This window comes from Dysidea avara, chromosome 12, assembly GCF_963678975.1.
Source record: "Dysidea avara chromosome 12, odDysAvar1.4, whole genome shotgun sequence".
NCBI classification, from domain to species: domain Eukaryota; kingdom Metazoa; phylum Porifera; class Demospongiae; order Dictyoceratida; family Dysideidae; genus Dysidea; species Dysidea avara.
Window position 1 is genome coordinate 9,686,050 of NC_089283.1, and position 24,195 is coordinate 9,710,244.

A 24,195-nucleotide genomic window follows, 5' to 3' on the forward strand; every position below is an offset into this window, starting at 1 on the left:
GCATTACTTCCTTTTAAGGTGCATGGTATCCTGGCATGTGATTGATTGCATTTTGGGTCCAGACAAGACTGGAGATAGCATTACAGGCATGGACAAAGAATGATAGTGTATGGGGAATGTCCTTGAACTTTTGCTCTGCATCTCATAGGGATAATTTTGTACATACACCCCTGTGGGTACTATTTTTTGAAATTGTCCCATGTGTCAGATGTACATGTCAGTCTTGTACATTTCTTTGTCATGAAGTCATTAGAAACTGAAACCATAAGTACTACTTGGAAGGCTTCTAAAGCTTTATATATGGTAGCTTGCTATTTGTGGTGATATTTCTTAAACTGTTACTTCTCGTGTGTAACTAAATTTGTGAGAAAGTTACAAAAGGACACTTGTGATTGATGTGACAAGATTTATCCCCTGGTATGTGGCATGCTTGTAACAGGCTCATAAATTACTAGGTGTTGTGAGCAGTAGTGTTAGTATGTGTGTAGACTTAGCCAGTTTAGCAGTATCATGAATGAAGCGGCCTTGTTGATATTGTGTAAACATTTTGCTAATCTTCATACAGCGTATATAATTTTTATCTGGGATGCATCATTATGGAAAGGTCTTTTCATGCAGTTGGTTTTAACATTCCTAGTTTTTATATCAATGAATTAAAGCTTCTCCTCACAGCTACAGTTGCGTACTATACAACTGAATGCCTGACATAATAAAATAGAATCCTTATGCTGTGACATGTCTACTTCAAATTAGATTTGTAATTGTATACCACCACAGAATTCTGTATGATGCAATCTTTGAATTAAAGCCTGTGTTTTACATGTCGCACCATACATAGCAAATGTGTATTTTACTGGATGCATGCCATAAATATATTAGGTAAAACCATTGTTTGATAGTAGATCACCCTCAAGTATTTGTAATAGCGCTGTGCACAAAACCATGACTAATACTATGACATGGCTTTTGATTGGTGCAAACTTAAAAGTAAAGTAATGTGATATGCATTGGGCACTTTCAGGAGTAAGTACCGTATAGCTGGTAATTTTCAAAAGGTTTTTATTTTCGGATATTTCGAAGAGGCCCTTCTCTTCGAAAATAAATTCCCACATCCGGTTGTTTTTCGAAAATAAATTCCCACAAGTGAAAGCAACCGTCCAACTTTCGGCGATTCTTTCATGTATTCCTCGAGTTTTAGCTCAGTATTGCTGATGATAATGGGTAAACTATATCATTACTGTACCAATAACCAGAAAACAGGTGATCCAGAATGGGGATTGATGCCGTCTGCTCTAGAATCTATGGTAGGATAGCTAGCTATGATTGAGCGTGATCGTGCCAGTGAATTCACTCCACCCGAGACTCCCTCAGTCTTCTCTCCAGTGCACAGGAATGGGGATTATTCGTTATTCCATCAGTAAGCCAATTTTCGGCAAACATTCGCGCTTCTTCATAATTTGTGACACGAATTTCCGTTTATTTGAAATCCATCCAGACTTCGAAATATGGCACTCTTCGAAATTAAAATCTTACACCTTACGTGTATACAGGGCTATTTTGTACAGAGCAATTTTGTTTCTACACCCCTGTGTCTGCACCCCTGACAACTTCTTTAATAACAAAAATCAGACTTTGCTTCTTGTGCGAAAATTTCTGTTTCGAAAATAACCTGCTATACGGTATGTTACCAGGAGTGTATTCACCACTATTATAAAGTACTCATACTGCATGTCTATTATCAAGAGTTAATAATAGAGTCTCTCTTTGTTCTACTGGAGTAACTGTGGCCACTATCTAGGAGTAGTCTCATGCCCAGACTACCATTTCCATTTTGTAATTGAGTGGAGCAAAAGAGTCTAGTGTAACTCCAATAGCCAACTCGTTGTGAATTCCCAGATTTTGGGGATGGTTTGAAGGGTTACAAACAAGCCATAAACTCAGTGTTTTTGTGTATTGTGCAACTTTCATAGTAATCTCTCAGTAACTGCAGCAGGCCTAGGCACATGAAACAAGAAAACCTCCCGTTTATGGCCTGTTTGCAATCTTCAAAGGATCAACAAAATCTGGGGATTCAGAACGAAATGATTTTTGAAGTTACAAGTACACTAGACTACTTTTCCCCAACTGAAAAATACAATAGGAAAACAAACCAGTCTGGGAAAAAGACTAGGCTTTATATACTGTGCATCTATACAGAATATTAAAACTTTATCTACTAGCAGCAGTTTATAGACTTAGTAATTTTTACCTAGCACACATAATTCAATTTTTGATTAATGGCTGATGTTTTGCTGCATCATTTATGATAGTTTAAATTTGTGTGGCATTTTAAGCTGCTACTAGTGTTAGTACTGGTTCGTTTCTCAAGAGAAAAGGCTTATGAAGTACATAAGTATAAACTATTGATGGCACTGTATGTGCTAGCTCCAGGTTTACTTCCATAGGTAGTTAGAGTTTATGTGTTAGACTCATTAAAGCTTTTCTTCTGAGTGCAGAAAAGTAAACACATTTTATTATGCTAGTACAAGGAAAAGATTAGAGATCAAGGAAATAGAAGTAATAAAACAAAGGAGGTCACATCTATACCTGTAGATATACCACTAGACATTTAATCCTTATATCTATGACTGAATTAGGGATTAAATGTCCACTGGACAAGGAAAAACAGACAAAAGAAACAAAATAATATAGTGCAACATTAAAATTAGCTAGCTATAAGCTACAATATTTAAGTATTTTATCTAAGTTACTTTGATCTCTAATCAAGCTTAAAATTCTGGCCTTTTACTTGTTTGTTTACTTTTTGTACATATATTGTTATGATGAACACAGCTGTGCATACATCTTAGGAGAAAAATGGCACTAGGCTTATTGTTTTCGTATTCCAACTATCAATTACTGAAACAGATACGCCATTACACTTAGTTTTCAGCTATGTTCAACCCATTACACAACATTACAAATGAAGAATACTACAAGGAGGACCTCTGCAACCAATCCAATCACAATGGAAACTTGGATGATTCCCATTACAAAGTTAGCAAAACAATCGCGCATGCAATGCTAGCATTTTCAATTTTCTACTACCAACACATGATCCACATTCTATTCCCTCCTAAACTATCAATCTTTACCGCCATTCTGTTTTCATTAACACCCCTTGTTATGGAACTCCATTCCCCATCAGATTCTTCAATTGTCTAATTGTCCTGCATTTCACTCTGCATTTCATCATTTTCTTCTTGTATAATTTAACTGTTTTGTTAATTTTGTATAAATATGCTTTTATTAAAATTGTTAACTTGTTTTTCATGTGTATGTGTGTATGTACTTTGGAGAGCAGGCTATATACCTTTTGCGTTCCAGTACTACCGTACTGTATGATAATAGATTAAATAGACAACAACGTATCAAACCACCTGGTTTGCTTATGTCTGTTTAAATTCACAGTAAAGTATGCACCGTATGCATACATGTGTGGCAAGTATCTGCATGTTTGATATATTGACTGGTTGGGTTTAATATGCTTTTATGTGATGATTAACCACACCTTTTAGATTATATAATCAGAATGACCTCAGACAGTACAGAATCTTTGAGTTTGGAAGCTATCAGAGCATCTGAAGAACGTAAGGAAACATCTATGTGTGTCATGGTAGAATGCAGCACATTTATAATAACATCTTGTAGCTTTTATGCCACATATAACTAAACCTATTTATAGAACATTTAAAAGGTCTCAACTTTCATGCCAGGAACTTGATAACACAATTGATTCCTCTATTAATGTGTAAAGTGGATCTTTAATAATACCAATGGTTACTAAGAATTGCATGGTTTAATTTACACATTCCAGTCTCTGGTATCTATAAGTCAGAGTCATTGTATGGTATATCCGGCACATTCATATCACACATGCATGGTACAGTGTATGAGCTCCTAGCTGTGTTAGATTAAACATATAGAGTATCAGTATGACAGAAAAATGATGGGCTATACTGCCACACAGAGTACATACTCACACCATGCAATAGCCTGTACAGTACATGTGAAATCACCTACCTCTTTAATAACACCACCTTGTTTTAGTGGCCATCTCTAGTATGTCCCGAAATAGAACTAAAGTACACAATATTGTATGACCTTGTTAATCAAGACACACAGTAGTGTGTTGGTCAAGGTGTTGGTAGTGTGTCGTGCAGCCAGGAATGCCGGTGTGCCACACCGTGAGTATTTTGACAGGAAAAAAGAAAACAGCTTTTTCATGTGTGCATAGCTCCATGGCCCCTTCTCCAAAGCACACCATTTTTGCATTATAGCTGTCCGCCAGATAGAGTAGGCCACACAGCAAATTTGATCAAATTTGCAACAGCCATTTGCAAGATATGGGTGTTCCACCAAGTGTAGTAGGCCACACAGCAAATCTGATTAAATTTGCAACAGCCATTTGCAAGATATGGGTGTTCAAAGTTTCATTTTAATTTCTTTATTTTTTCTTCTTATGTCATATGGGGGCTTTGATTTCTTTTTGCACACTATGCTATAAGACACAAACGTGTAACTCGATTGCCTCAACCTAGTCTCACGTGGCCAGGCACTTTTTCTCCATCACGGAGCTTATCAATTAGAGATTATAAGTGCTTACTCCGAAAAAGGGTTTTGGCCCACTTGTACTGGGGCCACCAGAGTCTGGTGGGTGTTGATCGATTTCACGTGATGATTAAGGTAGATGTTGATCACCTTGTTCTTTTTATTCATCATTGGGTGAAAGGATTAAATTACCAAAGGCTTCTGGTCAAATCATCACCTTGTCAGTGGCAGAAACGAGTAGGGCCCCAGACCCTTTTTCGGAGTAGGCACTTATAATTTCTAATTGATAAGTGCCGTAATGGAGAAAAAAACAGTCTGGACCCGCAAGACTAGCCTTGATATTTGGCACAAATGAAGAGTGTATAAAGGTGAATATTCATGTACCAAGTTTGCCATCAATTATATAACTGGCATAAAACAAATGAATTAAATGTACAAAAACAATAACAATTACTGCATAAGTGAAGGCAGTGAATCTGATGAATATCCAAGGAGTTATGATCATTAATTCACATAACATCAACTGAACTTCTTGTGTCACGGCTACGGGGTAAAGCGGAAAACTTGAAAATTGGTGTGTACATAGGCTGATCATCATAGCAGTGCCTTTTGATAGCTTCAATAGCAATAGAGTTACAGCTGCAAAGTTATAAAGCAAAAACCAAACAAGTGCAAAATCATGGGATCAATATACTTAATAGAGAGATTGCATACGAAATGCACGTTGCAAAATGCATCATTTTATTACAAGTATACAAAATTTTCAACTAGAGTAGGGACCATAGCACATCGATAAAAAATACTGAAACAAGCTGGAATAGTGCACGATATTAAATCATAGTAAAACAATAAGAAGTGTTATATCCCTACTGTGAATTTCCATTACGGTATCTTGAGCACAGTAGGGATATAACACTTCTTATTGTTTTACTGTGATTTAATATCGTGCACTACTCCAGCTTGTTTCAGTACTTTTTATCGATGTGCTATGGTCCCTACTCTAGTTGAAAATTCCAAATTTTTTGTACTTGTTTGTTCACTTTTTTGTAAATAATAATAATTATGATTGGTGAACCCATGCATACCGCATCTAAAATGGCACCACGCACCCCATTATCATCTGAAAAGTGATGTATCCGTTGTCAGCTATGTTCAACCCGTTACACAGCTTTTCGAATCAAGAACTGTTTGAAAAGCACCTCTGCAATCCACGCATACTGAAAGAAAGAAACAGTGCAGTGTGCCCCAGTTATATCAGTTGTTGTCTGAAAAGTGAAGAAGTGAAGTATCCATTACGCTTCGTTGTCGACTATGTTCAACCCATTACACAGCAGTACGAATCAAGAACTGTTCGAAAAGCACCTCTGCAATCAAAGTAGCCACTATGAAAAATACGGGTGATTTTACGTTACAAAGGGAAGCCATCACGTGCTACCGCCAAATCAACACTTTTCACTGTAAGCAAAGATGAATGGGACACAAAGGAAGACACTGGTAAGTCCATGAAGAATGCATTGTACGTACTGCGATATGCCAAAAGGCACCTCTCAGGCCAAAGCGGCATTGAACAGTGAAAAAATCAAGCCCATAGCCTTAGCCATTATTGAGTTATGCTTGTCTGACATCCCATCTCACATTCTTGCTAATATGGTTTAGTAAAAGCCATGCTGAACACTGTTGTTGAACTGCCAAATAAAGATTGTTACTTCACAAATAGTATGTATTGTTTTTATATATACACTAATAGAGATCATGAAGCAGCCATGTATGGAAATTTAATTCATGACAGGACAGTCCCTAGCACTTACAGAATTTACACTAATGTGATAAATTTTCTCATCTACACATTAGACTGTAAACATATAATGAACCCACTTAAGTGGTGTTCATCATGTTAAGAAGCCTGTGTAAAATGAATTATGGGATTCACTAGTTACAGTAACTGTAATAGCAAAGCTAAACCTGACTTGCTTGTTCTTGATGTTGCTATCAAGATAACGAAATCTATTAAAGTGCTGTTGCTAGACAGATGCTAACAGCATCGTGGGTGTGTATTTTTGAAGTATTGATGGCAGAAACAATGTAAGGAATTCTGGAATTGCAAAGAGTTCATAATATTTTATGCATCATTTAATATTTTATGGAGGAGAGTGTCTAAGAATCAACATAGCTTGTGCAAAATCACTATGTACACATCTGCAAAGCTTTCATTGATGGTATGATAGGTGTTGATAAGGTCAAGTCTTTGATCTGAGAGTATTCTACTTTAACTCTTTTCATGTCATTGCAGCTCTTCGACGCCACATATATTCACGGTTTCTGCACCCTTTCTGAGCCTATACTGCTCCCTCCTGCAGTACGTCGAAGACGTTCCTCCGTATCCATTCAATAGTTACACATGGCTCACTCACATGGCATAACAGTAACCTACACCAATAACTCTCGTGATATGAACCATTACACATACCAAATATGGCTAAGCAGTAATCTACACTGTTAACTGCTCCGTGAATGAACCATTACACATACCAAATATGGCTAAGTAGTAATCTACGCCGTTATTTCCTCCGTGAAATGAACCATTACACATACCAAATATGGCTAAGCAGTAATCTACGTGTTAAGTCTTCCATGAAATGGACGATTACGTGCACTTGTATGGACTATGCACACCATATAAGGAGAATGGTCTGAAAGCACATGTAAGGTATCCGCTTTATATCGTAATTTATTGTAAACGTGTCCATTACACCGCTGACTTCCTAGTGTGGGGCTCACTCAGTTACAAACTGTCCAGTTAAGCCTGCAAGTGATCTACATGTGATGATTACATATAGTGTCATTTCCTAGACTAGATGGAATGCTCTTACCACCACGGCTAGCACTGGATGTCAAATGCTGACAGCTGGAGTCACCAGTGACTGTTAGTTAGGCAACATAAACTTAATTATTAGTTTCTCATCTCCACCCACATCACCGCATACTATTTCTCTCATTGCATCAAGGACTTTTTTGTACCAGTGGTGGCTGAGTGTAGCCATCCAAAGTTGGTAACTAGCTAGGACAGTCTTAATAGGAAAACTGCATTCTGGGTCATTTTAGCTAGCTAATTCAGCTAACTAGTTAATCAAAATAAACAGTTATTTTGATTAGAAACTAATAATTAAGTTTATGTGGCATTATTGAGTTTACTTCAATGGCATCACAATTAAGCCAGTCAACCAGATCAGTCCAAGGCATAGGTAGTGGCAGTGGGGGTGAACATGGAAACCAACCTCTTGTAAATAGTGGAATGAGATGGACTCACACTACCACTAGCCGAAAATGCCTTCTCCATCTCATACACTTCTGCACACCTCTTCTCCTGTTGATTGATAATAATACCTAGCTAGTAGGGTTGTGCTTTCTAACAGCTTGGCAGTATTGGCTAGGCATAGCCAAGCCCATAAAAGTCTTCAGAGCCAGGGGCATCAGAGTATAAGTGAAGGCTCAGTCTGGGAGCACCCCCCAGGGAAAATTTCTGAAATTGCATACCTTGAGATGCTATTTGGAGGCAATTTTAGATTTTGGGTTGTATATAATACTGCGTGGAAGGTGCTAGTTTACTTAGCTATCTGACAAGTGTTTAATGATGTAGTTAACTGGACACTGCTAAAAAGCACCTCCATAATACTGTGTAACTCTTGAAGCTTATCATTTGAGATTACAAGATAACATATAAGGAATGTTTTCAATGTAGCCACAAAGAGAAACAAAGCCAAAGCTAATACAAAGGTAATTATTGTAGAGGTGCTTAATGTGGACAAAGTCATGTTATAATTCATGTCATGGTTTTAATTTCCATAGTGTGAATGAATTGATTGCAGAGATGCTTCTCATACTGTTCTTCGTGTATGCATAATGGCTGGAATACAGCTAGACTAGTTACAAAAAATTACAGCAGAATGGCCCATGACTTCAGATTTTAGTACTTTTTTCAATAATTAGGGAGTGTTTATTCAGGAAAATTTTAAATGTGTGTCTAGCACTATTCTTTAATGCAGTATGTGATGGTTGAATACACTACTACAAAACAAACAAGTGTAAGAAAAAATTTGAAATCGGCATGCATTTGAATAGGGATCATAGCAATGGAGGCCATCTGCAGCTATATTAGTAGAACATTAATCCCTGGTACTATACAACTGAAGTATGTCTATAGCATGTATAGATGACCTCCGATCCCTACTCAAATGTAAACTTTCATCGTGAGTAAGTACGTAAGCAATTGAAAAAGATTGAACACCCTCTTCTTAAAAAACATGTGCTGTCTATTCAGTCCCCAAAAGTTCCAGGCTACCACATTAAGGGGTCATGCACCATCCTCACTCACATCAACCAGGAATTTGGTGACAGGTTTCCAAATCTTCTGTTGCATGTACACTTAGATCTAAGGGATAACTATGGGAGCATGCTTTGAAAATTGTGTGTTTTGAAATTGGATCCAGTGACAGTTTTTATCAAAAGTCTGTAAAGCTGACATTTTAAACAACTGATTGATATAGGCTGCTCATGCTTGTTTCTGCTGGCATAGTATCAGGAGCAGGCTAAACAGTTGAGAGGTGGAGTTATGTGAAGTTTGAAGTATACAACAGACACGTGGATGCCATTGGGAGTCTGGGGGCTTGTCCCCAGGAAAATGTCAGGTTGTAAACATTCTGAGATTGTTGGTACAGGTAACCAAAGTAACTTTTAAAAACACAAATGTGACTGTTCTATATCAAGGTAGTTGACTGCTCTATTAGTGTATTTCAGTATATCAACCTGAACCTTTGATGCCTTTGCAAATCAATGTAATTTAATTGTCTGAAAATACTTGATCAGTTTCTGGAAACTCAGAAATCCCTGCCCTTGTACATAGCAACTAGAAAAGTGCATTAAGAGACTTGAGAGCAGGCTCAATGCCAGCATTGGTATATAGTAAAAGAATTAATCTACATGGAAATCTGAGGCAGGTTGGAAAAGCTGTCAACCAAATCATAGTTATATAAAGAGAATGCCTATGCTTACGTTTGAACATAACAAATTCATGTTTAACAGTGAGAAAATTAATATACATAAGCATCATGCTCAAAAGCAGTTGCAGCCTCAAAATCATGCATGTTACAACAATAAAGAGAGATGGATCAGGAAATGACATAGTTAAGCCACATTAAGTATCATGGTGTATCAATACCACATCTCTCACACTTGCTCTAGAATATCTTTTGGTAAATGTTAAGAACCGAAGACAAACATTGTTGTAGCAATTGGTCAACATTAGGATACAATGCAGTAAAGCATGAGAAAAAAATGAGTAGAAGGGACGATATACCCAGTCCAAAAAGGCAAGCAGGCAATGAGAGGAACTACTGTTCAATGAATTGTAGACTTACCAGAAACTGCAGGCATGAAGCAAAGACTTAGGAAATCATCAAGATGATGGAATAACTTCAGGGATCAAAGGACAGTTAAGGCTGCATGCAGCTAGACTGTGTTACTGAAAGCTTTTTAAATTTAGTCACCCTTAGATGAGAATGTTGATATAACAGTAATTACTTGAATATATCTAGGGAATCGCAACAAAATGGGCTTGAGACTTATTTGAGACCAGTAAATACTATATTAAACTGTTTCTTTTCATGGACTGTAACTTTGTTTTTAAACCAGCACTGTCAACATCACTACAGACTCAGGAAGTACCATTATTGGTTCAGCTATTAGTTCAAAATTTTTGAAATTTCTACACTGCAATTGCAAGAAGTCTTACACTTTGTGCCATGTGTAGGAATCTTTCCTACAAACTTCAACAGCGTGGGAGTATTTCCTACAATATTCTGCAAAAATTCAACTTCTGTTAATGCGTAATTCATCATGGCCATTCATGAGTAAGCCTTGCTTCCTTTATTACATTAGACACCACTCCACCATTCTTTCCAAGATACCACTCCACCAGGGTGCCTTTGTCAAGATTAAGCAACTATGACAATGACTTATTCTCTACTGGAAGCATTGCAGAAGACCTTCTAGGCTGCATGTGTTCAATGATGTCCCTGAAAGTACAAAAGAACATTGTGAAATGGATGTTGCAATACCCTGGAGGTTAGACCCTGGTGACCTCCATAATGGCTCAACTGTCACAGCTTCAGTGGCTCAACCCAGCCTATCTTCTTACGAACATACATTGCCTAAAGCAATACTTTAAATCATACAACAAAGGGAAAATGAATCCTGGTGGGTCGTAAAACTTGTGATAATGGCAACAATATGACTCTTTGTATTTATCCACTTAGCAAAGTTCACTAAAGTTCAAGCTAATGCACAATACTTTCATATGTACCTTGATTCCCACCCAAACAGCCATCTTGAGTGCGCATTACTTCCTTCTGACTGTTCTGACTCACTCTGTTGCATGTACTAATCCAATAAAGCTGCATAAATTTTCTTGAATTAAATCCTAGCTTGGTCCTTGGCAAGAATTTGCTTGAACAACTCATGCCCATTTTTCAGATCCATGCAAACTTCACATCAGGCTTGTTGTAATTACCCACTGAAAGTAATCAGTACAATTACAATTACAATTACTTCAGTATGTAAAATAATGATTAAGATAAATAATTATAATTACTTTTCATTTACTACTATACATTGGCCATGGGGTACAACAAAAACTTACAATCCTCCAGCATCAATCTTAAGGTATATTAACTATTCAACCTTTTTTGGTAATAGCCTACATCTATTTGGTCTGAGAGCATTGCCACTATGGCTGAATACACACTCAAATGGTACTCCCAGCTATTCTTTGCTATTGTACTTAAAATGGGTTCTTATCTTCCAAAATTTAAAGGGCTTTCATCCTTTGTAAACTCTGTGTCATCTAGATACATTTAAATTCTTTCTCTACTATTGAACATTATGTACCCCATACATGCCTATAATTTCAATAATTTACTACAGCTCCATGGGCCACATGTCATACACATGGGATTTTGTACATAGTATAGTCAAGTTATGGAGTAGTACTTTAGTTTATTTATATAGCATAACTTTGATTCCTTACATTTAATTACATAATTGACTGAACATCTAATTACAATTACCATTACTTTTATGCTCAAGTGAGCAATTACAATTACAATTGTACTATTCAGGATTCGGCAGATACAACCCGTAGACACACAACGGGCTCAATACAATTAATATATAAGAATACATGCGTACCGTCTATATCCTAATTACTGGTACAACACTATTACATTACATACAATATGCTTATACTACATCCCCCTTACTTAAGGGTTCGTTACACACACTACATACACAATGCCTACTATATAAATGCAAGTTATCTTACTTACAAGTTACATGTTACAACCATAAAACATTATAACCTAAAAGTTAGTTATTGTCCGGTCTATAGCGCTGTGGAGGCCTAGAAGTGCGTCCACTCCTAGTGCATACCATTTCATCACTTGGTGGTACAGAAGGCAAAGATGGTTGTGAAGACTGTTTACTTACAGTTGGTTGCTCACTAGCAGATTCACTGTTAATAGGTATGTCTGGGATCATGTCTAATTCATCTCCAGAAGTTGTTGGCGACACAACAAGTTGGTGGCGGTTTCGTGTGAGTGTTCCTTGCGATGTTTATACTGTATACGATCTAGAAGCAACCTCAGATAAAACTTTTCCAGCACATTTGTTACCTGGTATCCACACCATGTCTCCTTGCTCTAATGGAGGCAAGTTGCGGGCCTTATGTCAACTGTCAAAGTTCTCTTTCTGTTTCTCACACCTTGTTGCTTCCTTCATCTCAATCTTAGAATAGTCAGGTATTTTGGGTTTCAGTTCATGTTCCATAGTTGGCAAGTTGCTTCTTAATTTACGATTCATTAGAAGTTCAGCTGGACTGCAACCGATGGTAGGTATAGGGGTTGTTCTGTATGATAAAAGGGCAAGGTGTGGATCATCTGATTTCTTCAGTAGCTGCTTCGCAGTTTGCACTCCTCGCTCTGCCTCACCATTTGACTGTGGAAAGTGGGGGCTGCTGGTTGTATGTTTAAAGGAGTACTGTTTGGAAAACTGATAAAACTCTTTAGAGGAATACTGTGGTCCACTGTCCGTAACTACTTCTTGAGGGATTCCATGTCTTGCAAAGATAGACTTCAAGTGTGTTATGATGGCATTGGATGTTTCTTGTGTCAGTTTGGTAACTTCAATATATCGTGAAAAATAGTCAATCACTAGCAGATAGTTAACACCTTTGATAGTAAACAAATCATTTGCCACCTTCTGCCATGGTAGCTTAGGAAATTGTGTTGGAATCAGTGGTTCAGCATGCTGGATACGCTCTTTTCAGCAAGTAGGGCAACTTGTGACAAGTTCTTCAAGCTGCTTACTTAAGCCAGGCCACCACACATATTGTTGAGCCTTCAGACGGCATTTGGTAATTCCCTGGTGTCCACAGTGGATCTTGTCCAGTATGTCACGTTGTGCAGGACTAGGGATCACAATGCGGCTATTCCGCATTAACAAGCCTTTGTATGGTAAACTCAGCTGCAAAAGGATGGTAAGCCTTGAGTGTACCCTTAACTTGGTGTTTTGAGGGCCAACCTGATTGGAAAAAATGCTTCAATTGCCGACAGGTCTCATTATCATCTTGTTGTTGCTTCAACTCTGCCAAATGCTTCTCAGTGACAGGAAGACTCTCCATGATCAGGTTCACATACATTTCAGTGTCATGGTGGAACTCAATGTCAGTTGAAGACGCCGATGAGGCAGGCGCCCTGGACAGAGTGTCAGCAACTGTGAGTTCTTTTCCCGGGAGGTGGGAAATAGTGAACTTGTACCGCATCAAACGCATGTGGAAGCGTTGTAGCCTGGAAGATAACTCGTCTAGGTTCTTCTCTCCCAACAAGGAAACCAAGGGCTTATGGTCGGTTTCCACTCGAAACTGCATCCCAACTAGGTACTCCCTAAATTGTTCACAGGCCCATGTGATCCCCAACGCCTCCTTCTCAATTTGGGTATACCTCTCTTCGGTAGGGGTCAATGCTCTGGAAGCATAGGCTACAGGTTTCCATTGCTGGTCTTCCTGTTGCTGAGTTAATACTGCCCCTAAACCAAACGAGGATGCGTCAGTAGAGACCATGGTATCTCTACTGGGATCATACAAAGCTAAAACAGGGCCACCACTGAGCTCTTATTTAATCTGGAGAAAAGCTGTCTGTTGGGTATCACCCCAAACCCACTGATTTTTCTTGCTTAGTACATCTCTAAGCGGCTTCACTTTTTGTGACAAATTTGAAGTAAACTTTCCAGGTAAGTCACCATACCCAAAAATCTACGAAGTTCAGTTACATTAGTAGGTGCCTTTAACTGCTGTATAGCACAGACTTTGTCTGGGTCTGGGTGAATACCGGCAGTGTCAATTACATGCCCCAAAAATTTGACCTTGTCAATAGAAAATTCACATTTGTCTGCATTCAGCGTAGCACCGGTTCTCTTAATCCTCTCAAGGACAGCCTTCAACTGTTGGTCATGTTCAGCCTGAGTTTGACCAAATACCAGCACGTCATCCATCATGCATGCCACCCCTTGTAAGCCAGAAAGCATGTGCGACTTCTTTTGATAGAACTTGGGGGGCTGATGTAATGCCAAAGGGCAGTCTGTTGAAGCAGAATCTCCCTACTGGAGTTATAAATGTTGTTAACAATGCTGATTGTTTAGACAGCTTAATTTGCCAAAACCCTGAGTTGGCATCTAGTTTAGAGAACACCCGGGCACCTTGGAGTTGGGCTAGTGTCTGTTCAACTGAGGGGAGGATATGCCTTTCCCGACATACATTCTGGTTTAGCTTAGTTAAATCTACACATATACGTACCTTTCCTTTGCTTTTTGGTACCACCACCATCTCAGCACACCACTCCATAGGTTCTTCTACTTTACGGATTACCCCCAACTCTTGCATACATTTCAGCTCTTGTTCCACACTGGACTTGAGTGGAATGGGTATCCGTCTGGGAGTGGCAAGGGCATATGGTTTGGCATCAGCCTTCAACACAATGTTGTACTCTCCTTCAATTGTACCAAGACCTTGAAACAATTCAGGATGTTGATCCACTACCTGTTGCTTTGCTGAGTCAATTGTATTAACTCTATTCACTAGTTGCAGGGTTGTTATGGCTGGACGACCAATCAGAGGCTTGTGTAGACCCTTGACGACATAAATGTCTTGTTCCACTGAGTTGTTTCCGTGTGTAAGAGTTCCCTTGAACTGACCTTGGACGTTCAAAGCTTCTTTACTTGGACCAACTAGAGATTTGGAACATTTCTGTAGCTGGGAGGTCTTTAGCTTCTTGTACAGTTTCTCTGTGATGTCTGTTACGTCTGTCCCAGTGTCAATGTGAAACTCAATTGGTAATGCATTAAGGGACGCTGTAACTTTCCAGGGATCTGACCCAGCTGTAACTGTTGGTACCTGAAGGGTATCGGATTCTTCAATAGTTCCAATAAATTGATCATAAGTTAGTTTATCATCAGCGGAATCATCCGTGTCTTCATCATTGGCAATTGTTTTGACTGACTTTGTGCTTCTGCACACTGTTTGAAAATGTCCGCGTTTATGGCACTTTCGACAAGTAGCAGTCTTGGCTGGACACTGTTCTTTGCCAAAATGATTTGGTTTGTCACACCTTGAGCACTTATATTTGTCAATAAAATTTGATTTCTGTGACTTGTGTGTCTTTGCACTTTTGTGCTTGCTACTGAAGCCAACAGCATCAATGTTTGATGAAGTGTCAGCTCTCACTACAGGTTGCTGTTTTCTTATGGACTCTCTGTTACGGGTTAAGGTAATAGCTTTCTCCAGGGTGAGTTCTGACTCTAGTTGAAGTTTCTCCGAGAGAGCAGAGTCGCGGAGACTGATGACAATTCGATCGCGGAGACTGATGACAATTCGATCCCGAATCATTTCGTCTCTTAACTGTCCGTAATTGCAGTACTCTGACAAACTGTGTAATGAGGTAATAAAATCGTCCACTGACTCTCCCTCTTGCTGTCTTCACTGATTAAATTTAGCCCTCTCAAAAATAACATTTCGCTTCTTTACAAAATACCCATGAAACTTCGTCAACACTGTTTTGTAACTCTTCAGCTGCTCGTCACTGAGACTAAAAGAACGAAGAATATCTTCTGCCGCGTCACCCATGGTATACACTAGCGTGTTGATCTGGTACTCTTCTTTCTGTTTAGACAGTTCAGACATTAGATGAAATTGTTAAAATTGCCTGGCCCACTGTGGCTATGACTCTGGGTTGGAGAAAGTGAATCTCTTTGGTGGAGCAATCTGATACGACACCATCAAAAATAACGTAAAGGAAAGCTGCTCTGTTCGGAGAAATCACTCCTGTCACCATGTACTATTCAGGATTCGGCAGATACAACCCGTAGACACACAACGTGCTCAATACAATTAATATATAAGAATACACACGTACCGTCTATATCCTAATTACTGGTACAGCACCATTACATTACATACAATATGCTTATACTACAACAATTACTTGAAAATTGCTAATAATTAGTAATTAATTACAATTATGATTACAATTACAACAAGCCTGCTTCACATACTTGCTGCATCAGACCTTGATTCTTCACTCCAAAGGTATTTTACATATCATGGTTTCTGTACTGATGGAAAGCAAGAATGAGTTCCTTTACACTGACTATATGACCTATAACTCCTGGTCTCAAAAATGATCTATACCTCATTTATAGGTTACAAGTTTGTATACCTTCATATATGTAGTTTGGGATAGTATTGTCACATTGACACAACACAGTAAAGCTGTTGTAGAAAGAGTAGTGTTGGACTGTCGATTGCAGGAAAGAAACTAGCCAGAGTTGATTAGCTTGGTTCTACAGGCCTTGTTTACTCTAAAAACTGTAACCTCTCACATGAATGGTTGCTGGAGCCACCTATATTATGCTCATGCGGTGACTTTCAACACAATTGTCAACTTTTTTAGACTGACTTGTCTGTCAAAGACTTACTTCCTTTATGCTTTATATGTTGATGATCTGTGATAGCTTGAAAAATGTGCTTGATGACATTATAACCACTTGAAGTTAGTAAACAAAAGTACAGTCAGAGTAGACACATCCCTTGTGGCCTTGCACACTCTCCCTGATGTTCAATAAGATTCCACACATCCTTCCTTACTAACTTACCATTTCATAATCAATCTTAACTTTTGTTGGAGCTTGTTCATAAGAGTGGAGGTTACCTGAGTCCTGTAAACTAACCCAATATTGTTCTGGACTAAGTATAAGATATTGATCAATGTCTATCAAAACTCACGGTAGTGAGTCGCGCGGCCAAGAAACTACAAAGCGCATGCCCATATAAAAGACGCACAGCCACTACTGTGAGTTATTTATGTGTAGGGATGGTTTTGCAATATTAGCCCTGGATTATGCAACATCTCTCAATAGGTTTGTATTGTGTTACGTGTTTAAAAAAATCTTTGGGAGTCATTATAGTCTTGCGACCTCACTAAAATTAAAAAATAGGTGTATTTACACATATTTCACTTTATTTCTCTACCTTATGTTACATCTAGCATCACGTTATACCAGTCAACATACCCGTGTTTGTACAGTCCATCTAGCACTGTCATTATCTAATTCTGGTTTGTCCATACGCGTATTTTCTTCAATCAAACCTCTAATCCCTACAATAACTTTTAAAGACACGATGTGGACACAAGCCCCAATGTCTGATAAACAAGTTGTGAAAGCATGCAGAACCGTAAGTTCCCTAGGGATGGCATTTTAAGCAGAAATCTTTTAGATTTCATTTAGTGCCATGCCCCATGCAAGCGTTTATAATCGCCAGATGTCTAACAAGGTGTGAAGAGCATTCATAATTTCCAGATGCCTTATAAACAAGGTGTAAAGAACAAAGTCACTAGGGAAGGTGTTTTAAGCATAATCTTCAATTTCTCTATTTAATTTTTAATAGATTAACCACAAAGGTCAAGGTGAATACAAAACTGAGGCAACAAGCCTATAGGGGTTACCACCTCTATGTAGTGTGTACCATGGAGCTTGTGTTGTGGCTTTCATTAACCATTATGCACATACCATGGTACAAAAAAAATTTTGTAATGGAATGTGGTTTGGCAGTGACTGTATGAGCTTCTGTTGTGAAGTTTTGTAACAGATTGCTAGAGTAGTTTGCCGGTGACTGTGTATATGAGTTGGGGCCGGTTGTTGCACGCAACTTGCACAATATTCAAATGTCATGGATAAGATGGCCACAAAATCCATGAAAATTTCTTGCATTATGGTAAACATACAACAATGCTATTACAACATGTAACACAACTTTAATCAACATCAAGACATTACTAAAAATAGTTTTAACTCCAGTGATAATTTCTTGGATGTCTGTATGACGACACAAGATTAAGTGAGACCTGTAAAAGAACATGCAAGCAGGTAGTGAACTTTACCTTAAATTAAACACACAAGTAACTAACTCGGAGCATCAGTCACAACACCAAAGACACTTGCTTGGATATCTGATGACACAATCGGCCTACAAAAATCAACAAGTGGGAATTAACAATATATGCCAAAAATCTGAATACTGGAACATTTTTATAAGCACGACATGTAAACTGACAGGGGTATTAGTTTGGTGCCATCATAACAGCACCCCTGATCCAGAAATAATAAACAACTATATTCCTTAGTACTTACATAGACTGACCTGGAAATTCACTACACCCTTGATGTCATTACAGTTGATCCATGTACAGTTGACAATAAAGAAAAATACACAAGATGACACAATTCCTCTGTATGTAAACTGATCTGAAATTCATGACTTCCTACCTGGTCCAAAGTTATGTATTGACCACATACAACTGCTACTGCATACTATGACCAGATTACCTGTAAAAACTGACAGGCGGGCATTAAATACAACACGCCCAAAATCTACGTCACTTTACACAAATGACACATTTGAGGATTACAAGTTGGCCCAGCAGCGACCTTACTACACAGTAGACAGGTTTCACTGTACATAATATTTAGTTATTTAGACCAGTATGCAATGCAGGTTAAGTATTGTTTTGTACAAGCATTATGTACATTAGCTTACTTCTTCCACCTACAGTTCCAGGACTTCTAAAGTGGCATTATAGAGTGACAATACTGATTGAAAGTTATTTGGTCTGTACATGTACACCTTGTCGACAATCCATTCATGAGATAATTCCAAGCCGGATAATACTGGTATTTGCTGCTACTCAAGTTGGTACCATCAGAAATTTTCAGCTTGGTCTCAGCGAATTTGCACTAGTCAGTGCAGACGTCTGACAGCTAGTCTAAAAACCAATTGCTTACACACGGTTAATCAGTGTGAGGCGATGTGGCACTTTACATACTAGCCTCGATCATCTTTCTTCACTCCTCCTTTCGTTTATACTGAACCTCCACTCCTCGTTTCATTACTGAACCTCCACTCCTCTTTTCGTTGCTGAACTTCCACGAGAAGCTGAGTACATCAGTCTCGACTTTTAATATCCATTCGACTTCTTCAAGCAGTGTACATATGTGAGTTTCAAATTAAAGATGCTTCACCACTCCATTGAAATCTAGTTACAATATGACAAATGTTTATCATTCGTACTTCCCCTCTCAAGACATGGAGACTGCCATCAATAATTAAACCACGTATCACGTGTGTTCACTTGAGGTGTTACAGGGACTTTCCAAGAGATTTCCCCTAAATAGGTCACATGATCATTGTCAGTAGGTGGAACCGTATTATCTACAGTGAAACTTGTTCATAGTGATGCCTCTACAATGCGATACGCGTACTTATTATTTTAGTATAAGCTGTCAAGAATTTTTAGTGCACTGCTGATTTATTTTTGGTGTTCGTGCACTGCTGAAGAAATGTTTAATTATTATTCGTACTTCCCTTTCAAGACATGGACTGCCATCAATAATAATATAAATCGCGTATCACGTGTGTTCACTTTTCACTTGAGGTGTTATTGTACAGGCAAGAGATTACCCCTAAATAGGTGAAGTGATAATTGTCAGTCAGGTGAAACTTATTTATTTCCAATACTGCACCATGGAGCTTGGCTTTCATTAATCATTATGCACATATCATGGTGCAACAAATTTGTAATGGATTGCTTGAATGTGGTTCATGGTTTGCCGGTGACTGTGTAGTCTACTAGCAGACATGCCAACTCTCACGCAATAGGTGCAATAGGCGTGAGTCTCACTCTTTGGCTAGTAATCTCACACTCTCATGCCTAACCCTCTGTTTCTCACTCTTTCAGCTTAGTTCTCACGCATCTCTCACACCTGATCATCTTCATCATTAGCCCTGTGCTTAAAATTGGACAGCCCTGTGCTTATTATGTACTTTGAGCATGCAGCGACCTTTTTTTTTTGGTCTTCACTACCAAAAATCCTGCAGCTGCACTTGAATCTGGTCTACATTGCTGGTAGTGTTTGAGGTCTCACTCCTAAAATTGTTCAGAGGTTGGAATCTCTGTGTAGTGGGGTTGTTCCATACAGCTTGCACAATATTCAAATTTCATGGATGTCTACATAACGACACAAGATTAAGTGAGACCTGTAAAAGAACAAGCAGACACTGAACTTAACCTAAAAATTAAACACACAATCAACTAACCTGGAACATTGGTTGCAACACTTGCTTGGATATCTCTGATGACACAATCTAGCAGGCACTGAATTAAAAAGAGAATGTATATACAAAAAAATCAATACTCCAGGCTGGTAGATCCTCATGGCTTAACTATGGAGTGACATGTGTAATAAATGGGCACTAAACAGAATGTACAACACAATTTTCTTTTCTGTAAGACTTTTAACACATAGTAAGGGTACTACCAGCTCACCTACAACTACAAGAGCATTTCAAGTTAACTTGTTACATCAAGTACAACCAATATGTGGTGTATGTGTGTGAATATGCGTATATAGTGTTTGCACCTTTTGTGTATGTCTTGTGCCTGTATTTGATGTAAGCATGTGTATGTAGTGAAATAAAAATAATAGTATGATGTATGTGATCTCTTTTTTAGCCCTCAGCAAAGCATCTTGTTCTATGAGTGGCAAACCAAGTTGATAAGTTGTCCTCAAGACACTACAGCCACTATGGCAGTGGCCATAGTCGGTTTTATTTATTGAAAAGTACAGAATCATTGATATTCTCTAATAGAACAGTCAGGCAATAAATACTCTAATAGAACAATCATCAAACAATATAGCTGAATATTTAAATCTCTGTCTGAAAACACTCCCAGATCCCAGATGCAATCTCAGAGTTGCTATTTCAAGATGGTTGCATTGCTTTGCAAAATAAGTGCTGTACACACATCTTTGATAACCACCCTGACTAATAGCTATTACTTGGCCTGATCAGTAAATCGCAGTAATTTCCACTGGATCTTGTCCTAATAAAAATTAACAGCTACTATAGGATTGTATGTTATATGCTCACCACTTATCAGCAGATTTGTGTTTGGTCGCAAGGCAGAATTCATCATACACCCCCATGGCTTGAACATTGAGTCTAAAATTATATAACTGACAAAAATTAGTGATATCCCCCCCAAAACATCTTTGCTGTAAACAAAGACACGTCCAAGAAACTACAAGTATCTGTACTCCTAACAACTCAACTGTAGAAGAAGAGTCCCTGAAATTAACTGGTAACCGAAAGAGCTGATATCTGGAGTGGCCAAGAATCAATGTTACTACAACTGACTATGATTACCAAAGATTTACCAAGTCCATGAAACAAATTGATGTTGTGCTACTTCTAAAAACCAGGCGCCGTGCAGCTAGCTAACTCATCTGGAATGACTATAGACAGTATATACTACTATGAATTAACCATCTATGTATAACTACTTTACAATAGGGTAGTTTGGGTTGTGCAATAATGTAATTAGCTATTTCTCGTATTTCGTAATTCATGAAATATTCGTAATTCGTTCAATTACGTTGCTATGCACTGCTAAGGAAGCGTTTGTTAAATAAACCGCTTTTACCAACATATTACGCACAAAACTATCTTCTAAACTGTTTTATAGTGTGACTAACGTGTTTTTTCCCACAAATTCTCTCGACAAAGCCTCAAAGCTACTCTTCATTTTCGTTCGCGTACGTAAGGGATACGCCCCCTTTCAACTCGAAGTGATAGGCTATTCCTGGCAGTGTACGAGGCCTGCACCGTTGTTTTTCAGTTGCTAAATGCCTGAAAACCTCAAGGGGAAGGTAGTCTGAGGAAAGTCACCACACCCGTATTTCAGTCCGCCGAAAAGAAACCACCTCAGAGCAAAGTTCACCTGTGCAAAAGTTTAATACAGACTTCATTTCACTTTTACTTCTTACGTAAAAGCTGCTTTTACCGTTATTAAACGATTTTGCTCACGTGGGTGCGTACGGACAAACATACGTAGATAGGTACACACACACACTTTTACGAAAACAATTTCAATAAACCAGGCGCACGCCCACAGCCGGCCTTCGGCCGGCTGTGGGCGTGCGCCTGGTTAAAAAAATACCTTGGCTGTAAAACAAGCAAATAAAGTAACTGGCAACCAAAACAGCTGATATCTGAAGCGGACAAGAATAAAAGTTAAGTTGATACAACTAACTACAATTATTAACTTGCAACATTGAATCTTAATCATTCAACTGTGTTCTATACATTCACCCTTGCTACATCCTAAATTAATTCTTTGTAACTCTAATTGGCTGGTAGTTTGGCCACCTTTTTTCTTTACACTGACTATTGAAAAAGGCGGCCAAATTACCAGCCAATTAGAGTTACAAAGAATTAATTTAGGATGTAGCAAGGGTGAATGTATAGAACACAGTTGAATGATTAAGATTCAATGTTGCAAGTTAATAATTGTAGTTAGTTGTATCAACTTAACTTTTATTCTTGTCCGCTTCAGATATCAGCTGTTTTGGTTGCCAGTTACTTTATTTGCTTGTTTTACAGCCAAGGTATTTTTTCATGGACTTGGTAAATCTTTGGTAATCATAGTCAGTTGTAGTAACATTGATTCTTGGCCACTCCAGATATCAGCTCTTTCGGTTACCAGTTAATTTCAGGGACTCTTCTTCTACAGTTGAGTTGTTAGGAGTACAGATACTTGTGGTTTCTTGGATGCGCCTTTTTTTACAGCAAAGATGTTTTGGGGGGGATAGCTGTTATACTGTATCAAGCTTTGATTCTCTTGTAAAGTCGTAGTTGTAGTGCTACCTCATGCTGCTACGAACTGATTTAACATCACTCCAAAGCCATGGGATCATAAAAATGAAAAATTGCATACTAAGCTGATCTCTATGTCCACCTCTTGTGATTTTTTGTTCTCTGTCTTGACATGACTCTCTTTTAGTTTCGTTTCCTCTCACTCAGGGGCAATTGCTCAGTTACTGGCCATATATCTACTTCATCATCTCTATAAAGGGTACACACCAACTAGAAAAATGCCAAAAGAACAACAGACTCACACAATTAAATAGTCTGGCTTCAGTAGTATTGCGCACTACAGTATTGTTGAACTGCTGTGGTACTTGGGTTCAGCGACTCTGGTTGAGAACACTTAAATGCATCCATAAGTCATTTCTGGGTCAGCTGTAGCTCAAAGGACCATTATTATGTAGCAAATGACTTTCCGGCTAACACACAGTTGGCTACTCATGTTACTGTAAGCATATGGCAAACCACATGATTCTTACATTATTGAAAACATACAATACGTGACCGAGCCTGCAAAATAGGGCATATATGTACAAACTACACCCCATCACATAACAGATCATATCTCAGCACTGGAATAGAATATTTGCATTCTGTAACTTGCTAATTTAATATTAGTAGGCAAATAAACTTTATGTGCCCACACATTTTTTTGCAGGCCCAGTCACATATACAACACTGAAGTTAATGTGAATGCTTTTAATGTGTTTAAATGCTAGCAGAAATAAGACTTTTTCTAAATTTTTGCTTTCTACCACCCTTGGTCTGCTGCTTGCATATAATTGTGATAAAATTATCTATGAAGCAATTAATGATGTATTTTAATTTGTCTGCAATAAATGTGACTAAATAATGCTTGAACTACACTAACAGCAATAGTTATATATAAAGGAGTCTTTATTTTACCTGTAAATTGTTGCCAATCTGTTTTAAATTTTTGTACAACTTGTGTATTAATATGCTGCATGTACAGTACATTCACTTCGTACCCATTTATCATATTTCAGGCCTAGTTTGTATATCTCATAAATTATGATTTTTTAATATCTTTTCTTTATTTAGAATGTGCTAGCAAACCCGAAATGAAAGATCTGAGTAACTTTGTGACTCCTGACTATGCTGCAAAATGGAGGGCTATTGGAACATTCTTAGGCCTAACTAGTGGCACACTAGAAATTATAGATAGCGATTATAACAGGACCGAAGCTCGTTGTAATGAAATGTTGGAACGGTGGCTAGAT

General features: G+C 38.2%; 1 long non-coding RNA gene across 1 annotated transcript; it reads left to right on the forward strand.

Annotated features, from left to right (window-relative positions):
* Positions 1-355: 355 nt before the first annotated feature.
* On the forward strand, positions 356-24,184 carry LOC136240081 (uncharacterized). The gene is made up of 3 exons (XR_010693651.1): positions 356-417; positions 3,558-3,629; positions 24,017-24,184. It is a non-coding gene; the product is annotated as an uncharacterized lncRNA (long non-coding RNA).
* The last annotated feature ends 11 nt before the right edge of the window (positions 24,185-24,195 follow it).